Genomic DNA, 12,164 nt, shown 5'->3' with positions numbered 1-12,164 from the left:
TGTCACTTGTCTCTAGATGGCAAACAAAAAACATTTAGAACTGCTTGTGCTTGTCAGACGATCCTTTCTATTGGTGGTCTGTTGATGGTGTCCTCAGCTCTATCCCCTCGTGTGCCTTAATTCATCCACGGATCCCAAAACTTCATAACAGTCTTGTCAGAATACCGCAGGTTGTGGGCAATTTGACAATATGACCATTTAGCTTTTCACATTCCATTTATGCGCATCCTTTCAAACTCTGTTAACTGGGAGACATCTCTTTGATTACATCCTAGAGGCATCTTATGGTCAACAAGCGCTACAAAAAAGAGGTCCACTGTATACAAGTAGTCTCTGAGAGCCTTTTTACAGGCCAAAGGTTGAACAACGTTTAGGGCATCAGGTGACAAGACAGTTTACCTAATCACGCCACAACTCCTATCATTTGCATATCTGCCTGAAATGTAACTGCATTCTGAGTTTTGCAGCAAGACAACAACTCCTTCTAGATGCTTGATTTTCTTTTAAAAAGAGTATAATATATATATATATATATATATATATATATATATATATGTATATATATATATATAATCATAGAATTGTGGGGTTTGAAGGGACCTCCAGAGTCATGTGGCCCAACTCACTGCTCAATGCAGGATTTACTAGATCATCCCAGACGATATCTATCCAATCTCTATTTGCAGACTTCTATTAAAGGAGTACTCCCCATCTCCCGTGGCAACCTGTTCCACTCATTTGTTTATTTGTTCTTCATAGGCTCCTACATGCCCTGATGGATCTCATCCAAACTTGGTGCACATACTCTTCATGATCCAACTTGAAATGCTTGGGGAAAATTCAACTCTTTGTTGCTCATAGCAACCAATCACAGCACAGCTTTCATTTTACTAGAGCAGTTTAAGCAAAGATCAGATTTTTTTTACACAATTTCAATAAATGAGGCCTATTGTATAATCTAACCTATAGTGAAATGAGATGCTTTGTGATTCAGCATTGTGAATAATTTAGATGTGTGGTGGATCTGGAATGCCTCAGAAAAAGCTGCCACCATTTGGACAAGTCTAGCTGAAAGTAAAGAAAGTAAAGTTACTGCAAAGGGAATGAAACAAGCAAACAACGTGACCAATGACTTAAGAATGAGTTGGAAAGATCCAGGACATCAAGGGCTGCAGAGACCTCAGAACAGCATGAGGCCTGAAATAAAAAAGAGAGGGGAAGACGCAGTGAGTAATGGGCATCAGAAACCATGAAGCAGTGTGAGGCCCAATTTCATGTATCACAGAAAAGAGCCACTACATCAAGGACTGCAGAGACCTCCGTTAAGCATCAGGCTCAGATTTAAAAAAAGAAAGACAGAGCCAGTGGATCAAGGATAGCAAGAAATTAGAATTGTCTGCTGGAAGATTTCAATATGAACCTTATAAACACTGCATTTGAATGTTATTAGAAAATGGTGGATGCTTTCCTGTATCTGTCTAATTAGGCCAAAGACAACAAGTAGTATTTTTAAGTAGGAAATAGCATTAGAAAAAAATATATATATATATGCCAGGTATAAAAGCTAATATATAACATTAAGTATGCAAAAATATAGGCTGGCACCACTTAATACGCATTCGGAATAAACCTGGCTGCACACCATATAATACCGAACACAAAAAACAAAAAAAGAGCTAGAGATGTGCACTACTCGTCAGAATTAGCAAAGATGACAATCTTTATTAACATGTATGCTCCAAACTAAAACATGTATAATGGCTTACAAGAAGAGCCACTGCATAACACGTCAGGGTGCTTACCAATAAATAATAATCCAAAATAGTTCAAAATGTATAAATAGTACAAAATAGGAACCCTTCGTGCTCCCTCAGAATTAACATAAAATGTTCAAAAATAGACAATCACAGTTGTAAAGTGTTATTCAAGCTGAACGGTGCCCTCTTTACTTGGAACATGTATATAGACCAATGGTTAGAGATCCCCTGTCAGCAAAACGCCACTACCACAGCAGCTACCTCTCCCTACCTCCACAAACACATAGGTGCTGGGCCTGAATGGAAAAGGGGAAGAAAACCTCTGCTACACACCAAAGAACAAAAAGATCAGGGAAGCTGAAATCCAACTGCGCAATCCTTATCTCCTCCAACATTTGCCATGGGGATAAAGTTGTGATATCCTCATACACAGTATATGGTTGGCTGATCCACCATTGGGTCAATATACATTTAATGTATGTAGTCAGAAAGAATGGATTAGCTAGTGCTTTTTTTATCCCTATTATGCTACAATAATATATCTGTAAGGCACTTCTGTGTTTCCAGAGAGGTCAATGAACCCCCCACGTATTGCCTGTAATGGCTTTGTCAGGCATGTTGAAATACTGAGCACTTGTGTAACTTCTTATAGCATAATACTATTCAGACAAGTCATAACACCTGTGTGGCTTGTATGCCATTTGCCATGTGCCTTGCTCGCTGCACTCCCAAACCATGCAATTGTCCCGCCTTCCAAGCATGGGACAGATGTGAGGTATTACACCTTGCCTGCGCTGAAAATAAGTGCTGTATTCTAGATACAAAAACATACATTGTTGCTGGTACTATTGTTATGGGAAGAAATCATATTCCAGAAGATGTCACTGGTCTGCTCCAAATTGGTTATAATGAGAAGCATCATGCATGATAACGTATTTGAACTGACTGGTGTTATCCATCAGTCTGCAATACCCTTCTGATTTATTCAAAGGAATCAAAGGAATACTATACAGATATAGTTGAGCATGACACACCTATTGCATGAAGGCCCCCCAAACATCATAACAACTAATGATTGGCCTAGTATGTAATGATGCTAACGATTAACATATGTTTACACCCCAGGTGTATGCCACTACCAAACACATCACCATTAAGTAGATGAGAACAAACTACACTTATACTGTGTTCATTGTGCCTGGACCAAAGGAATGCATTAATAGATAAGAAGCTCCCCCCCCCCCTTGTGTGTCATGTGTCGGGAACCATGTGTAGGGGTCTACAGAATCTAACACACACACCAATGTACAATATTGAACCAGTTAACCATTTAACTGCTAGCTATTTCCTATTAAGGGCGCCCACCCACTGGCGTTTGCGATTTCCGTGCGGGAAAAACGCAGCGTTTTCCGCGCGTTTTTGGCGCGTTTTCCGCGGCTTTTCCGTTAATTTCCATTAACATTCATGGGTGCATTAAGAGAAAAATAAGGACACATATGCAACTGACAGTTCCTATGTTAAAAATTGCAACGGACTGAAAAAAAAACCGCAAGTGGACAGGAACACATTCAATTCTAATTGCTCTTGAGAAAAAACGCAAAGGAAAAAAAATCGCCAGTGGGTGGGAGCCCTTAAGGTAGATATAACAGTATATATATTTGCCTAGACTGATTTAAGAAACACATTTATTATTATTACTACAACACTATATAAAATGAATAAGCATTGCAAATGAACTTAAAATGGTTGGTAAATCCTTACTTTATAATAAAACACCCCCACAGACTAAACTTAGCAATGTGGAATTTCCAATATTGCACGTAAATTATGCACTGAAGTCCCTATGACAGCTCCTAATGTCACAGTAGATAATATAACCTCAATGTTACATGTATGTTACACATTAAGGTCCCTATGACAACTATTGATGTCACAATAGATAATACAGAAATTTCCTGCAACTAATGATTGTATTTGTGCACATGGTAATGTCAACAACAATCAAACCAACCAGATCTGGGTGCAGGCTACAATATATCTATCAAACCACACAAACTTTGAGAGAACATATCATCATTGTGCATTATGTGTTCCACTGTTTGCATGTGTGATGTGACAATAAGTTCTCAGACTAAAGAGCGCTCAGAGAAAATCTGAGCAAGGCTGGGTTCACACGGAGCAGATTTGTGTTGGAATTTCCATGCAGACCCTTCGCACGGAATTTCCACGGCATTTACAGTAGCAGTAAAGCGATGAGATTCTGAATATCCCGTCCACAAGCTGCAGAAATAATCCACACAAAACCCGTATGGAAATTGACATGTGGTGCGGAATTCAATTCCACAACATGTCAATTTTATCGCTGTTTCCACTGTGAAATTCTTCTCTCCTCAATGAGGGGAGAATTCTGCACAGGAATAGGTGATAAAATCAGCTTAAAATGCACACTATTTTTTTGCTGGATTTTGAGGCAGGCTCTCCTCTGCTGATCTACTGCAGAATGCCTGCTGCGGACGTTTCACTGCAAATCAGCCCTGTGTGACCCAGCCCAAATGTTTTAAATTTGTGAAAAAACTTTATTTTGTAGAAATGTTTATATATATATATATATATATATATATATATATATATATATTAATGACTACATTACAAACAGTATGTTGTGTATTTGGATTTAAGGTGTCTCCTGGCATATTATTTTATGCTTGAGACAGGGGGCTTCAGTTCCCGAAATGTGATGCCCGTCTGTGGTTTAGCCAATTTGTCATCTAGCAAAAAAATTGTCACAAATGTGATGGATTCGGTGCCTGTAAACCAAGTTTTCTATGTGCTATATAGTTTGACTAGGATGGATTTGGAGTCCTATATCGGGATCAGTTTCACATCGGCATTGGATCCCATGGTTTTGAAATATTGAGTTTTTTATTAGTGTTATACCTATACCATAATATGAAGTGAGCCTCTATTGTATATTGATTGATCATATTTGGTTGCTCTCAGACATACTATATCTCTATCTGGCGCTTTCTCTTTCTTCCATGTGATTCATATTCGTTGGAGTATTGATTATCTTGAGCCATGCTCAGCTAAAGAGAAAAGGGTTCTCAGAAAGGGTTTTCCCACAATTGACATACATTCATAGTCTATGGTACTAAAAGAGACTGCTAAATACAACCCAATGTCGCTGTCTATTCTATAGAGAGGTGGTAAGTGTCAATTGTGGGAAAATCTCTTAAAGTTGACATTTCTTAAAAAGGTTTTTGCCTATGTATTAAAACAAGTATGAATATAGTGTTCAACAATGCTGATTTTAGTTCCAGCTACATATTGTATCTCTGCTTTATCATAAGGTGGACATTTTTGTCCTGTCATTCAGTCATTTGAGCATAAGTCTGTTACACTCATCTTAGAATATTTTTATATATCTATGTACAATTGATGGGCCAATCATAGAAATCCACTTACTTTCACTCATATGCCTTTGATTAATGAAAGTTTTTGCATCACTTGCTGTAACCTACATTTTGCTTAATGCCAGTGCATACAGTAATAAATCAATATGATGGTTCCATCATTCATGATAATATTTTATGCAGTTTGTCCTCAAGGAATATCCTGTAAAAAACTTTGTCTTCATCTCAAGGAGATCATTTATGAAAGGTCCCCATAAAAATTCATAATGCGTTTGTTGAAATTCATAATGTGTATTACAATGCAACCACTCAGCAGAATGAATTAGTAGCTTTTATTCCTTTTATGTTTTAAGAAATAAACAAATACACTATTATGTTATAAATTAAATGCTTACCCATTTTTACACGAGGAAGGATAATCTTAGATTTTAAAAGTTGAAAGGCATAGGCTTGCGAGATTAATCCAATATTTTTTTTTTTTTTTAACACAAGCTTCCAACATGGCATTGCTATATAATTTTCTGGAATATATGGATGTTCATGTATGCATCTACACTTGACACACGAATTTAAGACATTCAGCAAATTCCCACGAAAAGTGCAATATTTAAATGATTATTCTTATGATCCAGCTGTTCTCATACTGGTCATTGAAGGCTATGGGTATGCAAAATATTTGACTGATTTTAACTACGAAGGGACAGCTGCAGTCTACAAGATTACATACAACTTAAAGTATCCTTTTGGGCTGCAGCTGAATGTTTAAAGTCAATCAGAAGCCCTGCAAGAAGTCTCTGTCAAGCCCATGTTTGATCTGTGATATTTGTAAGCTCATGATGACTCATAAGCTGTTGTTTTCCTTTTACGATACTGGTGCATATCTGAAAATAATATGTTAGATTGATGACAAGAGCCATTGATGCATGAATAAAAAAAATACTACAAATATTACAAAATTGGGCAAAAATGTATCAAACTGGTGCATATGGCATAATTTATTTAGGACAGCTCGCTAGCCATGCTAGACATATTTCTATTCACACTTCTCATAATGGTGCATATACTGTATATATCAAGAACTTTTGCCAAAAATACTGTGTGTCTCTTACAACTATTGTTGATGGTGAAATCTAAGGTGGGGGATATGTGTTCTTCAGAGTGAAGATTATGTACCCTGATTGAAAAAGTGAAGATTATGCCCCCTGCTGTTTACTCACTGAAACTCCTGACCCCCTGATTAAACAAGTAAACACTATGCCTTTCTGCTTCCTTAGGCCTTAGTCACACGGACGTTTTTTCACGTGATTTGCGCATCGCATGACGGATGCGCATGCGCAAATCGCGTGACCGGCGCCGAAAAATCGGCCCAAAAATTGCCCGAAAATCTGCTCCTAGCCGCGTTTCATTAGAAACGGGCCGGAGCTGTCCAGCGCATTGCATTCAATGGAGCCGGCAATACAGCGGCTCCATTGAATGCAAGCGCTGCGGTCGAGTGTGGGATGAATTGTCGGGGAGGGGTTAAATACATAACCCCTTCCCTGCAATGCATCCTTAAATGTGAAAAAATAAAAAAAAAGGATGTACTCACCAGCTCCCGGCAGCTGGAGATCCCGGCGGCCGGCCTGCAGTGGGTGTGAAGGAGGTGTGACTCAGACTTGCCCCTGATTGGCTCAGCGCTGAGCCAATCAGAAGCAAGTCTCAGTCACACCCATTCATGAATTCATGAATGGGTGTGACTGAGATCAGCCTCTGATTGGCTCAGGCTGAGCCAATCAGGGGCCAGTCTGAGTCACACCCCTTCACACCCACTGCAGGCCGGCCGCCGGGATCTCCAGCTGCCAGGAGCAGGTGAGTACATCCTTTTTTTTTATTTTTTCACATTTAAGGATGCATTGCAGGGAAGGGGTTATGTATTTAACCCCTCCCCGACAATTCATCCCGCGCACGCCGGCAGCCCATTGCTTTCAATGGAGTCGGCTGTATTGCCGCTCCATTGAATTTAATGGGCAAACATTGTTCTTCTCTGCCACAGCTGTTACAGCTGTGGCAGAGAAGAATGATTTGTCTTCTGTATGTTCTCAATGGGGTCGGCGCTGCTGCCGCCAGCCCCATTGAGCGCATATAGAGAAGAGAACAGGAATCGCAGATCGCAGATAGGTGCGATCTGCGATTTCTGTTCTCTAATTTATCGGACGAGCGCATAAAAAGCGCTCATGTGTCCGATACCATTGCAAAGCAATGGTTTTAAAAAATCGCCGGACGCATGCGCATGCGCAAATCGCGGCAATAAACGCCCGTGTGACTAAGCCCTTAGTGACATTGGGGGATATTTATGGGTGTCAAGCTGTCTTGAAATAAGAATGCTCTTTGTTGTCCATAGCAACCAGTCAGAGCTCAGCTTTCATATTTTAATGAGCTCTGTAAAAGGAAGATGAGTTCCTAGTGGTTGCTATGTCAACAAAGGACATTCTTACGATAACATGTTAAAATGGACATCATTTCTTTAACCACTTTACACTACCGATCACCCCAGAAGAAATTTGTTTAAACTACTAACTTTATTGAAAATTCTTTAAAACCTATTACTGGACAGACTTAGGGCTCAGTCACATAGGCGCATCGTCATCCGTACACCGGCGCCGATGCGCCCGTGTGACTGAGCCCTTACTGCAGGAAGAAGACGGCCATACCTCAAGACGGACGACTCCCCGAAGCACTGAAGAAAGAACACATGACCGGCAATGAAGCCGGTCACATGTACTTTCTCCCGGCACTGCAGAGAGACGTCCGTCTTGAGGTACAGCCGTCTTCCTCCTGCAGAAACACGGGCGCCGATGCGCCTTTGTGACTGAGCCCTAAAACATATATTTTTCAAAAACGAGGAAGGGAATTAATTGGCAATTAGCTGCCAAAAGACTCCCCCACCCCAAGGAAACCCATTCTCTTTGATTGTACTATTGTCAATCCACTTGATATTAGTGTTTGTACTGCAGGTGGAGACACCCCCTAATTGTAAGTTCAGTAAAATCAACAGATCGCGAAGGTTAGCCCTTTTTAAATTTATCTAAAAGCCCCTTTGCGCCCTCACAGATTGATAATATTCACATAAAGGAGTTAAGATAGTGTGTGATGATTACTACATATGTACACTCCCAGATACATTCCAAAACTGAACCAGTGTGACCCAGAATTAGGGAATAAAGGTCTGCTACATATAATATAAAACACTCCTAATAATTCCCTTAGATGAAATAAAGTAGCGGAGAGGAAGGGGCTAATTATAGGTAGAACCGGTATAGCACGCACACATATAGTGCTTTTAGGATTCTACATATGTTGCCCCATAGCCCAAACACAGTGCCATCAATATATTGCAAAGTGTCAGTTTTAAAGGTCCAGTGCACAAGGGGTTAACATTGTCCCGTGTATCTGAATGTAATAAGAGCCGCTATCAGTAAATCAGCCTCCCCGATCTCATGCTGGGTATTCCTTTTCTTGCAGTGGATGGGTTTTGATGTGTGAATTCACCCAAATTGCTACATGAAACTCCCTGCTAGCTATTCTGGCATTAATTGCCGTAGTAGTATATACCTGGCTGTCTAGGCATCGTTGTAGCTGCCCGATGAGATCTACCGGGCAGCCGGCTAACACTGTACTATCTAACTCGCTTTGGAGATGAGGGAAGGAGGGGCTTGTCACATATAAGCGCTGTCAATTCCTGACGTGCGGCACTCACTATCGGGAAAGCCGCCGGTAATCACGGCCGCTCCCGCTGATGACTTTAAAACATCCTGATGACACAATCTGTCGTAGGCAGATTGTAGAAATGCATTGATGGTATAGAAGTAGTGAGTCAGTTCATCTCCAAAGCGAGCCATTACAGATTGCTTAGCAAGCCATGCCTGTGGTGTGGATTGATAGATTGTCTGCTAGATTGTGGTATAATGTCATGCTTTGGCATTACATCCTACTGCAGGAGCAATCAAACCACCGCAAGTTCTTGAGAACTCTGGGGAGTAAAAAAAATAAATTAAAATTAGTTTAAAAAATTGTTTTATTAATTATTAAAAAAAAGGTAATAAATGTTTAAAACTCTCCCTTTTGCCATATGTATGAAAAAAGAATCAAGATAATAAAACCCCAAAACATATTTGGTATCGCTGCATCTGTAAAAGTCCAATCTATCCAAGTAATGCATTATTTACCCCGCATGGTTAATGTCATCAGAAAAAGTACATGAACAATACCAAAATTGCACTTTTTTGATCACCTGGTCTCCAAGAAAAAATGTAATAAAAAGCAATCAAAAGTTGCATGTACTCTAAAATTATACTAATAGAAACTACAGGATGTCCTGCAAAGAAATAACCCCTCACTTGACTATTTTAACAAAAAAATAAAACATTAGGGCCATCAGCAGATGGCGGCAGAAAATAATTAAAAAAAATTAAATATCTTTGGAAAAAAATAAACGTAGTACAGCAGAAAAAAAACTATATAAATGTGGTATCATAGTAATTGCACTGGCCTATAGAATAAAGAATTTTTGTTACAGTGTGCCATTTTTGTTACAGTGTGTACGTCGCGAAAACAAGACCCCCTACGCAGAAATTACATTATTTCTTTTTTTTCCACTTCACTCCACTTACAATTTTAAAAACATTTTCGAGTTCATTATATGGTACACTAAATAGTATCATTGAAAAATACAGCTGCAAAAAATAAGCCTATAGACATCTATGTCAATAAATAAATGAGTTAGGATTTTTTAAAATGGGGACAAAAATCCCAAAATGGTAAAAAAAAAAAGGGCTTTGCATCACTTAGGGGAAGAAGCCAGGTATCGCCGAGTGTTTCCCATTGTTTTCAATAGAAGCCTCACATCACACTTCTGTGCACCTAGCATGTATTGCTGTGCCGCTGCCGGCCCGATTGAAATCAAAGATAGGACATGCTGTGATTTTTTTACCGCATCATATCAAACGAATGGGGTTCACAGTCATGGGAGATTTGTACATCTCACAACGTGAGATTCTTGGCCATGTGAAACCGGCCTAAGAGGTTAAAATGACATTTATTGGGGTGTCACAACATCATTGGATGGTTTTCAATCCAACATCTGATTGGTTACTTTAGACATTACATTGCATTCATTGGATACATTCTGATTTTCTTGACCAAGTGGCGCAGTAAATTTTCTTAAAGTTCTTATCTTATCTCAACATATGTGTCCCTGCACAGAGCTAAAACCCCACAGTCACATGGTTATCTAGTTCATTCCATGACTTTAGCTGTTTACTGAAAAACTTCTGTGACTTTTTACCAAGATTCTTACTTGTGGCACGGTCATATTACTCAGTCCAAGATTGTCCATAATTGTCCATAATCAAATGGCATCCTTCACATTCCCTCCTCTTGTTTGAATTTAAAGGTGGTGGCATCTGGACCTGGAAGGTCTTTTCTTTTAGTTTGTGTTCACTTTCTGCACACAATATATTCACTGCACACATTATAAATTAACTTTTAAGGTTAATGGCTAGACATTTCCTATTAATGTTCCATAACATTAGTCCTGCTACGTTATCTTTTAGGATAACAGTACTTACTATGATGTCAATGGCTCTTATCCCAGTACATCGTCTGGTTATGTCATCTTAGATTGTATAGCCAAAATGTCTGCACAAGACTATGCCCTAAAACTGAAACTACTCTTAATATTTCAATATATGTTAACTCAAAGATACATACACAATTTTTATCAATATATGTAATTAAGTCATGTGAATAATCAATTTGACAATGTTACATAAATATATTTCCCATCGCTTCCACCGTTTTGTGATTGTTTCTGCTGTCTTACTATGCGATACCACACAAACCTTTCACTCTCCACCCTAAACTAAACTGTTCTACAGGGGCAGTCTGCCTTACCTAACACTGGGAGAAGGGCATGAATGCCCTGGGCACTTTTCAGGAGTCCACACCCTTTCCCCATACGAGGTAACACCCCGTAGGGCATTCCCTCACTGGAACCTATGGCAACTGTCCCTGGGTAGGAGAAGGAGCATGCGTGTGTCTCCATGAGACAAGCAGAACACAATATTTTAAAGAGGTTTTGAAAACACATTTCAAAGTACAGTCCATCTTTGATCACCTGTCCTTTTTAATAATTCATGAGGAATGAACTCTCTTGCAAGCGATCATTACTTGCTGCTTTGTTCTATTCAGCTCAATAGCTCCATAGATCAGGTCAACAACCAGTATGATATTCATTATGGCGATTTCTCCTTGGAGATGAAACTGGAGGGACATCAATTCCACAATGTTAGAAGAACACATATAAATATTTGACCTTTTAAGTTTTAATTGTCTGTTTTTCAGTCTCAACGTGTGATTCATCATTTGTGTTTTTCACTGTGTTTTGTAGTCTTCATCAATCTGATAATATAAATATTTCTCCACAGATGCTCATTATTGGTCATTAAGTTAGACAGAGCTTTATCCTTTTCATGAGGTATACATACATCTCTCAAAAAGTACATTCTATAGCTTAAACAAATCTCTTGACAGCACCAAACAAGTTAAACAGAGTAGCTAAGCTAAAATTTTAATACTCTTAACCCATTTTATCATAATTAGAGATGAGCGAGCACCAAAATGCTCGAGTGCTCGTTACTCGAGTCAAACTTTCAGTGATGCTCGAGAGTTCGTTTCGAGTAACGAACCCCATTGAAGTCAATGGGAGACTCGAGCATTTTTGTATATGACTGGTGCTCCGCTAAGGTTTTGATTTGTGAAAATCTTAGCAAATCACCAAAGTCATGTAAAAAACACAGAAATGGATAGGGCAGGTGAGGAGCAACATGCAGGGCTGCATTTCGGGCTCCGAGGTCTCACTATTAAGCCACAATAGTGGCAAGAGTGAGACCCCCCCCCCCCCCCCACTGTCAGCATAAAGATCGTTCTCCTCTGCCACAGCTGTAACAGCTGTGGC

Source organism: Eleutherodactylus coqui, chromosome 1 (assembly GCF_035609145.1).
Source record: "Eleutherodactylus coqui strain aEleCoq1 chromosome 1, aEleCoq1.hap1, whole genome shotgun sequence".
NCBI lineage: Eukaryota > Metazoa > Chordata > Amphibia > Anura > Eleutherodactylidae > Eleutherodactylus > Eleutherodactylus coqui.
Note: the sequence above shows the minus strand (reverse complement) of the source record.